This window comes from Pristiophorus japonicus, chromosome 1 (assembly GCF_044704955.1).
Source record: "Pristiophorus japonicus isolate sPriJap1 chromosome 1, sPriJap1.hap1, whole genome shotgun sequence".
Lineage (NCBI taxonomy): Eukaryota > Metazoa > Chordata > Chondrichthyes > Pristiophoridae > Pristiophorus > Pristiophorus japonicus.
In genome coordinates this window covers 126,546,051-126,560,201 of record NC_091977.1, presented here as the reverse complement: position 1 = coordinate 126,560,201, position 14,151 = coordinate 126,546,051, and the positions used below count along the sequence as shown (strand labels likewise).

The 14,151-nt window shown below is 43.0% G+C and overlaps 1 protein-coding gene across 2 annotated transcripts in view; it reads right to left on the bottom strand.

Annotated features, from left to right (window-relative positions):
* LOC139265690 (E3 ubiquitin-protein ligase MARCHF3) overlaps positions 1 to 11,554 on the bottom strand; it is a 141,781-nt gene extending 130,227 nt beyond the window's left edge. The window contains exons 1-2 of one of the 2 annotated variants that reach the window (XM_070882956.1): positions 11,354 to 11,554; positions 3,035 to 3,184 (exon numbers count right to left, since the gene is read on the bottom strand). The gene's annotated coding sequence lies outside the window, so the exon portion shown is untranslated. The remainder of the gene's footprint in view (positions 1 to 3,034; positions 3,185 to 11,353) is intronic. The other variant, XM_070882940.1, reaches the window with a different exon arrangement.
* Between the last annotated feature and the right edge of the window lie 2,597 nt (positions 11,555 to 14,151).

Genomic DNA, 14,151 nt, shown 5'->3' with positions numbered 1-14,151 from the left:
CGGACCTCAGGAGACTCGCGGCGCCGTGTGATTTTGGCGCACACCTTGACGAGGCGTTACGGGACGTTTTCGTTATGGGGATTGGCCACGAGGGCCTCCTTCACAAGCTGCTAGCCACGGAACCCACAGTCACCCTGACAAAGGCCATCGCCATCAACCGGGCACATATGACCTCGACTTGCAGCACCAAACAAATGATCCACACAGTCTTGAACCCAGCAGGCACGGTCCACAGGATAGCGCCCACCACGGACAAAACTGCAGAACGTGGCTCTGCCCGGGGCAGAGAGCATGGACCTCGAGGTCCTGGAACTCAGAGTCCGCTGAGGGGGGCCAATCAAGCAGCACCAGGAGGCTCACCGGTGCAGGTTTGCAGAGTACACATGCAATACCTGCCATACAAAAGGCCACTTTCAGTATATGTGTAAAAGAAATCGGATTCACCATGTGGCTGAGGAGATGGGGGATGATCCACCATCCAGCGAGGAGCAGGCAGATGATGAGGTGTTGGGACTGTACACGTTTACCGACGATTCGCCCCCAGTGATAAGGGAAGTAAAAATCAACGGAGTCCCTGTGAATATGGAAGTGGACACGGGCTCGGGTCCGTCGTTGATGAGTCGGAGAACTTTTGATAAACTGTGGATTAACCCAGCTGCACGACCCAAGCTGGTCCCAGCCACGGCGAAGCTGCGTACCTACACCAGGGAACTGATACCTGTTCTCGGCAGAGCGATGGTGCAGGTATCCCACGGGGACGAGACGCACAGTTTACCTTTGTGGGTCATTGCAGGCGATGGGCCGACACTCCTCGGCCGGAGGTGGATGGGGACGGTCCGTGGGAGCTGCTGCTGCTCCCCGGGGTGCTGCCATGCCCCGGGTCCCCAGAGAGCAGCGCCGACCGAGCTGGAGCTGCAGCCTCAATCCACCCACAGGCAAGCAGAGCAAGCCCCGCCCCGGACCTCAGAGATCCTGCAGCCTCAGCCCCCACAGGCAAGCAGCCCTGCAGAGAGGGGCCTAGTGGGGGGGGGTGGTGAGCCGGCGGGGCGCGAGGGATCCAGGATGGCCGGTGGATCGGAGGGGCCCACGCAGAGGGAGAGTCGGGCGGCGGTAGCAGCTGGAGGTCGGCGGCCACAGGGTAGGCGGCTACGGTGGCCGCCGGAGAAGCAACGACGACAGCCGTAGGAGAGGCGGCAAGTCAGGTAGCGGCGGAGGGCATCCGGAGCGGCGGAGAGCAAGATGGCGGCGGCATCGTGTCCAGAGCAGCAGAGCATCAAAGATGGCGGCGCCCAAGGAGAAGCCTCGTGGAATCCTCCTGTATCAAAGATGGCGCCTCAAAAAGGAAATGCACCCGGGAGTCTTAAAAGGTCCTTACCATGAGGTGGTCCCCACAAAGGACTTCTGTAAGGCAGAGCGAGTCTAAAATGAGCTATGTTAATGTGAGATGGCGAATTTGTAATAAGAATTAATATTTTAATGTTGAATGGCCACTGTACTTGTGTAAAATAATGGATACAAAGTACAATTAATGATGAGAGCGAACAAGGAAATCAGGGATCCGTTACCAGTCAATAACTAGTTAATGTATCAGATAACATGCACCATACTAACGCACTGTCTATGCCTACCTGCTTTCCGTTGGACAAGTGTGATGTTATGTATTGATGTGTGTATTGTCCTGGTACCTTAAATGTAATATAAGCATAATGGTACACCACAGAGGGCGCTGTGGTGGGAAACCTGGAAGTACCTGCAACAGGCACTATAAAAGGCTGACCACCACACCTGAGAGGCACTCTGGAGCTGAACAATAAAAGACGAAGGTCACAGCAGTTAGATTAACACCAGACCGTGTGGAGTCAGTGATTTGTGTGCTACATACACCACAATTATCTCCTGAGCTCTATCTCTCTAGCTATAGATCCAAGATCTGGCTTGCTTTCCTTACTGCTATCACACACTGTGTTGTTGGTATAAATGCCCCTTATCCCTTTCCTTTGATGTGTCCTATAGCCAACATCTAGTTTATATCCTTAGGTGTTTATTTTCCTTCCCTCGTCTCATTACTTTGCCTTTATCCATATTAAATTCCATCTGCAAATCATCAACCCACCATCCCAACCTATACAGATCATTTGCATTTGGTTTATTTATTTGTATCCCTCCCTAATTAAGTGTCAGTTGCAAACTCAAGCAGCTTATTTTCTGTCCTCAGCTCTATATAGTATAAATGGCAATGACACTAGCACCGATTCCTGTGGCACCTGTCAGTGAGGTCATGCCATATTGATGCAGCTCCATTCACAACAATTCTTTCTTTAGCCAGTTTTAAATTAACCTCAGAAGCTTGCACCCATTCTATACCTTCATACATAATCACCTTCATGGCATGGTTTTATCTGAAATCTAAACATCACATCCATGGAATTTCTGTTGCCAACAAGACACAGCAAATAAAAAAACACATAATTTGAGTTCAAGTCATAAGAGAAGCTACTGGTTGTTGCGTAACAGCTACTCTGTGCAAAAAATCTTGGCAAACAATCATTTCCGCCCCCAAATTCCAGATTATACATGTTAAACGCCACAAATTCAAGAGCTCATTTTGCAATTGAGGGGAATATGGTAAACCAAACAAGCTCTGCTCTTGCAGTTCATGTTTTATTTGAGGTCATCATCTCAACCTCTCTCATGTATTATTGCCACGTGGCAAATTGTCAGCTATGGAATGTATTAAAAGTACTGTACTATACAAAGTACTATTAAAAAGTACTATACAAGTACAAATTTTGCAACACACATGCACATTTATGGTACATTCACACTACAACATCTAGTGTCACTGCTTTATAGCATCATTAAAGTTGAGGCATAACACTAGATTAGGTTCAGAACTCAATTCCTGGGAGAAGGCAGTCTTATACCAGTTGGGGTTGACAATGCATGGAATACAACTCCATTGTAGTGTTAAATCTAATTTTAAAAGGTCCTCAGAATCTCATTAAATTTCTAGCGCTTTTTAAAAAAAACTTACCTGAAGCCATGCTGTAAAAGCATTAAAAATGTTATGGTGGGGAGGCGAGCCCCGTGCAAGCCTATAAGTATACATGTGCAGACTTCCCTCCTGGGTGGGAGATTTCTAATTGGAGCCAAGCAACGTAAATGAGGCACTGCCCGGCTGGAGCTGATGAAACATAGGAAATTCGGGTAGGAAATAGCAAACAGACCTTCCACTCAGCATCTGCAAATATTATTTGTTTCCTTACATTTGAAAAGTTTAATTACTTTGTATAAGCTCATCATTTACACATTTAAAATTAATTAAAAACAGACGACTTCATTCTGGAAGAGTGACTCCAACACAAAGTATTTTCCACTTAAATTTGAATGTTTAACAAATTAAAAATATTTTTATTAAACATTCACATTGATTTATGCTTGAAAAAAAAACTATAAAAGCAAAGCAACACCCCCCCCCCCTCAATTACTTACATTAGTGCTCTTTAGATCACTTTCAAATTGCAGTTCTCCAAACAAGTAGGTGAGCAGACCTGCTTCCAGACTCTGCCTATATATACACACCATTTAAATTGGCCAGCAGGATATATCCTACAGCAAGCCAGGTGCATTTTCCCTGTATTTTTCCCTCCTCACAGTAGAGACTGTGAACTCTGCAGGAGGAATCAAGCACAAGCCAATGTCTTGTCACTTGTAGCGCAAGAAAAAGTAATATACTCTGCATGTCAAAAGTTTACACTTAAATGATTCACATTTAAATTATTTCATGAGATATAATACAAGCAATATGGAGAAACCATTGTATAGAATATATATCCCACTTGTGATAACTCAGTTCTGCCTTTTGTAAGTTAAGAGTGTGCACATGCTTGATTTATGATATATAAATGATGCCCTTGACTTCTCATTAGAAGGAAAACTTGCCTTTATACAGTACCACACCACATCCTCATGATGTGTAAAAGCACTTTACATCCAATTATTTTTTCTTGAAATGTAGTCACTTTTGTTTTGTAGATAAACGTGGTGGACAATTGCACACCGCAAGATCCCACATGCAGCAAATGAAATGAATGACCAGTTAATTCACTTTTAATCCTCTTCTCAGAGGGTTGTAAATCTGTGGAATTCTCTGCTACAGAGAGCTGTGGAGGCTGGGTCACTGAATATATTTAAGGTGGAAATAGTCAGATTTTTGAGCGATAAGGGAGTGAAGGATTATTGGGAGCAGGCAGAGAAATGGAGCTGAACCCAAGATCAGATCAGCCATGATCGTATTGAATGGCGAAGCAGGCTCGAGAGGCCTAATGGCCTACTCCTGCTCCTATTTCTTATGTTATGTTCGTATGTAATGGTGTTGGTTGAGGGAGGAATATTGACCAATACATCAGAACTCATTTGTCATCTTCTAATAAGGGTTATGTGATCTTTTACTTCCATTTGAACAAGGAGACAGAGCAGTCATTAAACTTCTCAACCAAGGACAGCACCTCTGACAAAGCAACACTCCTTTGGTACCGCACTATAGCAACATCTTAGATTACGTGCTCAAGTCTTGGAGTAGGCTTGAACCTTCTGAGGCTTGACAGAGTGCCTTTTGCAGCAGATGTACAGTTCTCTCTATCCATAATGCTATCAAACACAAGGGAGTCAAACTCTGGAATTCTGATAATACCAGACACAGATTTTCCTGGATCTCGAGATCTGCCATCAGTTTATTCTAAATGCATGGAATAATGCCATGTGTGTGTATTTGTGTCCTGTCACTATTTTACATCATGATGCAAGCTCGATACACACATTTCTGGCTTCATGTTGATCCAATTATACTGACTACTTTTTTGTATTGGTTTTATGCACTCACAAAATTAAACAATGCTCATTTTTACATGCAAGATATTTTAAACCACAGAGAAAATGTTTCATTTATTGATTGTGCTATTTTAAAAAAATCTAACTGAAATATTTTCTGTGTGCGTCATGAACAATGATTCCCTAGTCTTTCCTGAATCTCCTACAAAACAGGCCCCCAACAGGATCATTATGAAAATGAAGGAGTGTGACTTATATCGTCATGCATCAGCTTGAGGTCTTGGGCTCTCAAGGCCAAAACATGCAAGGTATGCATCCCTTTTCCATCAAGGTTTTCTGTTCCCTGCCAATTTATCCAATACTGTACTGAATCAAATGCAAATACAAGTAATCTCATTCCTGGAACTGGTCATAAAATGCTAAAACAGCATTTTATCTACTGCTTGCCTACAATTCTGATAGCATTTGATTCTTTGGTCAAAGTAGAAAGCATGTGTCAATTCAACATCTTTAACGTAGTAAAAGATCACAAGGCACTTCACAGGAGTGTTATCAAACAAAGTTCGGCACCGAGCTACACGAGGAGATATTAGGGCAGAGCTTGGTCAAAGAGGTAGGTTTTAAGGAGTGTCTTAATGGAGGAAAGGGAGGTAGAGGCGGAGAGGCTTAGGGAGGACCTTGGCAGCTGAAGGTACGGCTGCCAATGGTGGACCAATTAAAATCGGGGATGCTCTAGAAGCCAGAATTGGTGGAGCACAGATCTCCGGGGGAGAGGGGGTTGTAGGGCTGTAGGAGATTACAAAGATAGGAAGGGCAAGGCCATGCTGGGATTTGAAAACAAGGGTATTTAAAAAAAATTAGGCATTGCTTAACCGGGACCAATGTAGGCCAGTGAGCACAGGGGTGATGGGTGAACGGGACTTGGTGCGAGTTAGGACACAGGTAGCAGAGTTTTGGATGACCTTACGTTTACTGAGGCCAGCCAGGAGTGCATTGGAATAGTCATGCCTAGAAGTAACAAAGGCATGGATGAGGGTTTCGGCAGATGAGCTGAAGCAAGGGGCGGAGTCAGGTGATGCTCCAGACCTGGGAATAGGAGGTCTTCATATGATAGCAGGGATATGTGGTCGGAAGCTTATCTTGGGGTCAAATATGACACCAAGGTTGCAAACAATCTGGTTCAGCCTTAGACAGTTGCCAGGGAGAGGGATTGAGGTGATGGCCAGGGAATGGAATTTGTGGCGGGGAGGCAAGACAACGGCTTTGGTCTTCCCAATATTTTACTGGAGGAAATTTCTACTCATCTGTCAGACAAGCAGTCTGACAATTCAGAGACAGTGGTGGGGTCAAGAAAGGTGGTGGTGAGCAATGTTCCCTTTAAGCTGCGTGGGCGTGCTGTGCTCTGAAGGTCACACGCAGCCAGCTTTTAAATGGAAAAACCATGCATGCGCGGTACATTGAATGTACCGCACAGCCCCCGAAAAAGTGACAGGAAACATTGGTGGTGAGGTAGAGCTGGGTGTTATTAGCATACAATGGCATTGGCCTTCCTGCTTTTAGTTGGAGGAAATTTCTGATTGGACAAGCAGTCTGACAATTCAGAGACAGTGGAGGAGTCAATAGAGGTGGTGGTGAGGTAGAGCTGGGTGTTATCAGCGTATATGTGGAAACTGATGCTGTGTTTTCGGATCATGCTGCCAAGGGGCCGCATGTAGATGACAAATAGGAGGGGGCCAAGGATAGACCCTTGGTGATTCTCTGGCTAAGACTGGATAGACCTTGGTGATTCTCTGGCTAAGACTGGATAGACAAGAATGGGACCAGATGAATTCAGTCCCTCTAAGCTGGACGACAGTTGAGGTGTTGGAGAAAGATGGTGCATTCAACCGTGTCAAAGGCTGCAGACAGGTTCAGAAGGATGAGGAGGAACAGTTTACCTTTGTCACATTCATGTAGAATGTCATTTGTGACTTTCATAACAGCTGTTTCATAAGAACATAAGAAATAGAAGCAGGAGTAGGCCATTTGGCCCCTCGAGCCAGCTCCGCCATTCAATAAGATCATGGCTGATCTGATCATGGACTCATCTCCACTTCCCCACCCGCTCCCCATAACACTTGACTCCCTCATCACTCAAAAATCTGTATCTTCAATATATATTCAATGGTCCAGCCTTCACAGCTCTCTGGGGCAGAGAATTCCATAGATTTACAACACTCAGAAGAAATTCCTCCTCATTTCAGTTCTAAATGGGCAACCCCTAATTCTGAGACTATGTTCCCTAGTTTTAGTTTCCCCCCGAGTGGGAAATATCCTCTCTGCATCCACCTTGTCGAGCCCCCTCATTATCTTATGTTTCAATAAGATCACTTTTCATTCTTCTGAACTCCAATAGGCCTAACCTACTCAACCTACCTTCATAAGTCAACCCCCCTCAGCTCCGGAATCAACCCAGTGAACCTTCTCTGAACAACCTCCAATGCAAGTAATATCTTTCCTTAAATACGGAGACCAAAACTGTATGCAGTACTCCAGGTGTGGCCTCACCAATACCCTGTACAGTTGTAGCAGGACTTCTCTGCTTTTATACTCTAACCCCCTTGCAATAAAGGCCAACATTCCATTTGCCTTCTTGATTACTTGCTGTACCTGCATACTAACTTTTTGTGTTTCATGCACAAGGACCCCCAGATCCCTCTGTACTGCAGCACTTTGCAATGTTTCTCCATTTAAATTATAATTTGCTTTTCTATTATTTCTGCCAAAGTGGATAACCTCACATTTTCCCACATTATACTCCATCTGCCAAATTTTTGCCCACTCACTTAACCTCTCAATATCCCCTTGTAGATTTTGTGTGTCCTCCCCACAATTTGCTTTCCCACCCATCTTTGTATCATCAGCAAACTTGGCTACATTACACTCAGTGCCTTCATCCAAGTCATTAATATAGATTGTAAATAGTTGAAACCTGAGCACCGATCCCTGCGGCACACCACTAGTCACTGTTTGCCAACTGGAAAATGACCCATTTATCCCAACTCTCTGTTTTCTGTTAGTTAGCCAATCCTCTATCCATGCTAATATCTTACCCCAACCCCATGAACTTTTATCTTGTGCAATAACCTCATGTGGCACCTTATCGAATGCCTTCTGGAAATCCAAATACACCACATCCATTGGTTCCCCCTTATCCACCCTGCTCGTTACATCCTTAAAGAACGCCAGCAAATTTGTCAAACATGATTTCCCTTTCATAAACCATACTGACTCTGCTTGATTGAATTATGTTTTTCCAAATGTCCCACTACTGCTTCCTTAATAATGGACTCCAGCATTTTCCCAACGACAGATATTAGGCTAACTGGTCTATTGTTTCCTGCTTTGTGTCTGCCTCATTTTTAAATAGGGATGTTACATTTGCGGTTTTCCAATCCACCAAGACCATTCCAGAATCCAGGGAATTTTGGTAGATTACAACCAATGCATCCACTATCTCTGCAGCCACTTCTTTTAAGACCCTAGGATGGAAGCCATCAGGTCCAGGGGACTTGTCCACCTTTAGTCCCATTATTTTATCGAGTACTACTTCATTAGTGATAGCTTCGGTACAGTGGTTGGGGCGGAAATCTGATTGGAGGGATTAAAACAACACAGCTGACCAGGCTGGAATATTCTTTCAAACAATGAGCACACTTTTCTTCAATTTAAGGCAGGTACCATGATTTTACTGGTTTTTAAATGGCAAAATGTAAAAATACAGCCTGTCTGGTGAATGGCATTGCAGATTGCTCTTAATTGCCAAAAATCCAATCTATATACAATGGCCATTTCAATATACTCCAATAGTAACCTTTTTTTAAAAAGTTTATAGGTTAGATCATACCTGGAGTATTTCAATACCTTTAAATTAAGTGCAACTTTGGGGGGGGGAAATAGCACTTAATAGAGAAATATAATGGCAATGAGATCTTTTCTTTCAATCCCAATAATCAATAGCAGTGCTGTGGCAGGGCATACTGGTGCAGAGTGCCATGGAGTGGAAAGATTACACATGTCTGTTACTTACATGACATGTTGTTGTTCTTTTACATTGCCTCAAATTGGTACAGTATTAAAAGATGCTGCACCGTCAGAGGTGCTGTATTTATATTAAATGGAAGCCCAATCTGTCCTCTCAGGTGGATACAAAAGATCCCATGCCACTGTTCGAAAAGCAAGAGTTGTCCTGCCTAAAAGTGATCCCTTGACCAACACCACCAAAATAACAGATTAACTGGTAATTTATATCATTGCTGTTTGTGGGACTTTGCTGTGAGCAAATTGACTGGCATATTTCCCTACATTATAGTGACTACAAAAGTACTTTGTTGATTGTGAAGCACTTTGGATGCGGAGGTTGTAAAAGGTACAAGTTATTTTATTTATTCCCATTTGTTTTCTTCTGAAATATTGATAAATATCCTCCTCCAAACTATTTGTTTTAATTATTCTCTGATTTGTTTGAATTTAGCTCTTAAAATTATAAACATAGCTGCAATACTATCAAGTCAAATTGACTGACAACACTCACTAGGGTCACAAAAAGAACTGCATATCCAAACAAGGTACCAGTGTGATGGAACCATTCCCTAGCTAGGAGTCAACACCTTCCAGACAGGTGAAGAATGGAGAGAAAAATGATAGTTGTGGAGGGGAAGCGTATGTGTCCGCAAGAAATATATTCATTGGGTTTAGATGGCTTCACTCAAACTCTGTGGTGCTGTCTCAACCCAATCCATTAATGGGGTCACAGACTTGCAGCAAACATTCAGACATTGATTGTTGATATAAATTCTGAAGGATGCCACTTTTAGCTTAACTTGTGTTTAATCCATTTTAAACAGTACATGGAGGCTTGTTTACTCATATTAATTTTAATGCAAATTATTTGGTTGTGGTTTTCATACCACAGTTAATTTTGAATGCTGATCTTTTATAGGAGCAGCCTTCAGTGGAAACAGATGTGAAATGTCAATCTTGCTAATCACATTTCTCACATTTCCTTGCACATGAAACACAAAAAGTTAGCATCCAGGTACAGAAAGTAATTAGGAAGGCAAATGGAATGTTGGCCTTTATTGCAAGGGGGATGGAGTATAAAAGTAGGGAAGTCCTGCTACAACTGGAGCACTGCGTACAGTTTTGGTCTCCTTATTTAAGGAAGGATATACTTGCATTGGAGGCAGTTCAGAAAAGGTTCACGAGGTTGATTCCAGACATGAAAGGGTTGTCTTATGAAGGTTGAGCAGGCTGGGCCTATACTCATTGAAGTTTAGAAGAATGAGAGGTGATCTTATTGAAACTTATAAGATTCTGAGGGGGCCCCGACATGGTAGATACAAAGCAGATGTTTCCCCTTGTGGGGAAATCTAGAACTAGCGGGCATAGTTTCAGAATAAGGGGTCATCCATTTAAAATGGAAAGAAGGAGGAATTCCTTCAAGAGGGTCATGAATCTTTGGAATTCTCTACCCCAGAGAGCTATGGAGGTTGGGTCATTGAATATATTGTATATTGAAGGTGGAGATAGACAGATTTTTGAACGATAAGGGAGTCAAGGGTTATGGGGAGCAGGCAGGGAAGTGGAGTTGAGGCCAAGATCAGATCAGCCATGATCTTATTGAATGGCAGAGCAGGCTCAAGGTCCACTCCTGCTCCTATTTCTTGTGTTATGTTCAACATGCCAAATCAGTTTCCTATTTTGAAATGCGAAAGGCGATTTCTTCCTCTGAACATTTCTGTTCTATTATACATATATCCATTATGAAAATGTTTATATATTTCTCTTTTTTTTTTGCAGGAGTGGGAAAGAAGAGATATAAAAGGACTCATGGGTTTTTGCCACCCAATATTACCCAGCATAATTCATAAATCCAGGATAAAATGCAGTATTTTCATCATCAACAATTGTGAATATGCAGCGTGCGTGCATTTAAAATCTATAACAAAACACGTTTTACATGCTGAATTGTTTGTAAAGGATTTACCTACTTTAAAAGTCGTTAAAAAAAACATCAGTCTGTTGCCATCTGTAACATTTCCACCGGGATCACTTACTGAATTCGACGTACATACAAGGATAAGATAGCTAGCTGCATGCAGCACAATTAGATGCAAACTACAGCCGAATGTGTCATAAAAGAGAACTCGTATGAGATGTGGTCTCTTTTTATTGAATCTTATGAGCCAGAAGGGACTGTTCAGTAAAGAGAATCCTGCTTTGTAAAGGCGCTGCTCGTAAAGTTCACGGCCAGAGTGCAGCCTGAGGCAGACACAGGAAGAAGTTCAAGATCGCAGCTATCGTTACCCTTTTGTGGTAACACGTACAGAATTCTATTTTTGAACCATGACAACCAAGTTTCCAGCCTTCAACTCCGCAAATGAGAATGCCCAGGATCTTTCGCACCCGTGTTATTTTCACACAGTCGGAGTCGGTTAAATGTATCACAAACCTCAAATGTCACAAGAAAATGAAAACTCACCGACTCAGTGGGGCTTTTCCTTCGGTTCCCCGAGCTCAGTCTGTCTCCCACCCCCCCCCCGCCTCAAATGTGAGGAGGTGGGAGGAGGGAACTTTCGCTATAGCAAGTTTGCATTCAATACTTTGCAAAGGCTGCTCATAAAGAGGAAAACAGCTATTCCGCCCGCGAAACGAATGTGCCTGCCTGCTGCCACTCCCAGAAACAATTGTCGGCGAGAGTCAGCTCCCAGCTGAGAGGCGCCCCGCCGCCCCGCCTCGGGCTGTGATTGACAGCTGCTCCAGCCAGTCGGGGCAGCGCGATGACGGGCTAGGGCGGGTGCTGAGCGCACGCTGCCAATCAGCACCAGCCCAGGGCACGGCTCCCCCTCAGCAACTCAGACACAAAGCAGACCGCGCCTCCTAGTGACATTGCTTCAGGACCGCAGCAACACTTGGCAATGTTAATGATTGTTTTATGGGGAATTATTACCAGCCACGGGGCACTTTAATAACGAACTAGCTCGCCGCCTCTCTCCAGACACAACCTGCCAAGTTGAAAGTCTCTTCCAGAAGGAGAGTATTACATTCAATGGGCTATTTTTCAGCTGCCGAGTAGTACAGCAAAATGTGTTTGTCACTTCAAGGCAAGTTTCAGAGGTATGGCTTATGCTAGGAACAAAGATGTTTTGCTAACATTTTATTTAAATTTTTCGTAGCCAATCTTTCCAATTCTTTGTCAGATCACAAACGCCAGAGGTCACCTTGCACACATCAAGGATCACTCTGCGCCAATGCTCTTAGCCAAAAGGCTGAGAGCCACTGCACCGTTCCTGGAAGTACTGCAATACCAGGTTCGTGCCATGGAGGTGGATGGGTCAGCAATCCCACACACCTCCGTGGAGGTGGATGGGTCAATCCACCCCACCCACCTCCTATTTTCCATTAAATTCTGTTGGAGGGGGTGAGATTTCATCAAGTGGTAAATACCTGCAGTACTTCTTACTCCTGCAGGGGGTGGTGTGCTAGATATTGTCAACCTAAAGATATTCTGGTTGCTATTTTATAGTAAAAGTATATCACCCTGTGATTGTTCAATCTGGCTTGTAGGTTCCCAAAAATCACTCAAAAAAGCATTGATTTTTTTCATAACTTTTTGCTTAATAACTATCGATTGTCCAAAATACAACGTTAAACAAAATAAAAACAATATATATTTCACAATAAAAATGTATTAATTGAATTCTCTTTTTGTGTATTTTAATGTCTTGATTACATTGGATATACGGCACAAAAACAGGCCATTTGGTCCAACCAGTCCTTGCTCTGCTCGAGCCTGCTCCCGTCTTTCCTCATCTCAATCTATCAGCGTAACCCTCTATTCCCTTCTCCCTCAATTCCCTATTTATCATATGATTATCCAGTCTCTCCTTAAATGCATCTATACTATTCACTTCAACCATTCCCTGTTGCAGCGAGTTCCATATTCTCACCACTCTTTGAGTAAAGAAGTTTCTTCTGAGTTCCCTATTGGATTTCTTGGTGACTATCTTATATTGATGACCTCCAGTGATGCTCTTCCCCACAAGTGGAAACATTATCCACTCTCTCAAAACCCTTCATAATTTTAAAGAGCTCTATTAAGTCACCCTTCAGCCTTATTTTTTCAAGAGAAAAGAGACTCACCCTGTTCATCCTTTCTTGATATGTATACCCTTGCATTTCTGGTATTAACCTTGTAAACCTTCTTTGCACTCACTCCAGCGCCTCTATATCCTTTTTATAATATGTTGACTGGAACTGTACACAGTACTTGAAGTGTGGTCTAACCAATGTTCAATACAGGTTTAGCATAACTTCTCTAATTTTCAATTCTATACCTCTAGAAATAAACCCTAGTACTTGGTTTGCTTTTTTATGGCCTTGCTAACCTGTGTTGCAACTTTTAGTGATTTGTGTATTTGTACTCCGAGATCCCTTTGTTCCTCTACCCCACCTAGACTTGCACCCTCCAAGTAATAAGTGACCTCCCTATTCTTCCTACCAAAATGTAATGCCTCATATTTATCCATGTTGAACTTCATTTGCCAATTATATGCACATTCTGCAAGTTTATTAATGTCCTCCTGTAATTTGTTGCAGTCCTCCTCAGTATTGACTATTGCCTCCAAATTGGTGTCATCTGCAAATTTAGGAATTATGTTTTTTGATTCCAATGTCTGAATCATTTAATATAAATTGTGAACAACAATGGTCCCAACACTGATCCTTGTGGAACACCATTACCCACCTTCTGCCACTGTGAATAGCTACCTTTTACGCCTACTCTCTGCTTTCTGTCTTGAAGCCCGTTAGCTATCCATTCTGCTACTTGTCTGCTGACTCCGCATTCGCTGACCTTGTTCATAAGTCTATTATGGGGTACCTTATCGAAGGCCTTTTGACAATCTAGATAAATGACATCTACTGCATTGCCATTGTCTACTCTCTCTGTTACCTCTTCAAAAAATTCAATGAGGTTGGTCAAGCAAGACTTTCCCTTTTTGAAATCCATGATGACTATTCATTATTATATTTTTGGTTTCTAGATGTTCTATTTTCTCCTTTAGTAGAAATTCCATTATTTTTCCTACCACCGATGTTTAGCTGACTGGTCTGTAATTCCCTGGACATGTTCTAACCTCCTTCTTAAATATAGGTATTACATTAGCTATCCACCAGTCCTCTGGCACTACACCTTTTTCTAACGAATTATGAAATATGTATAGTAATGCCTGTGCTATGTCTTCCCTAGATTCTTTTAAAATGCGTGAATACAATTCA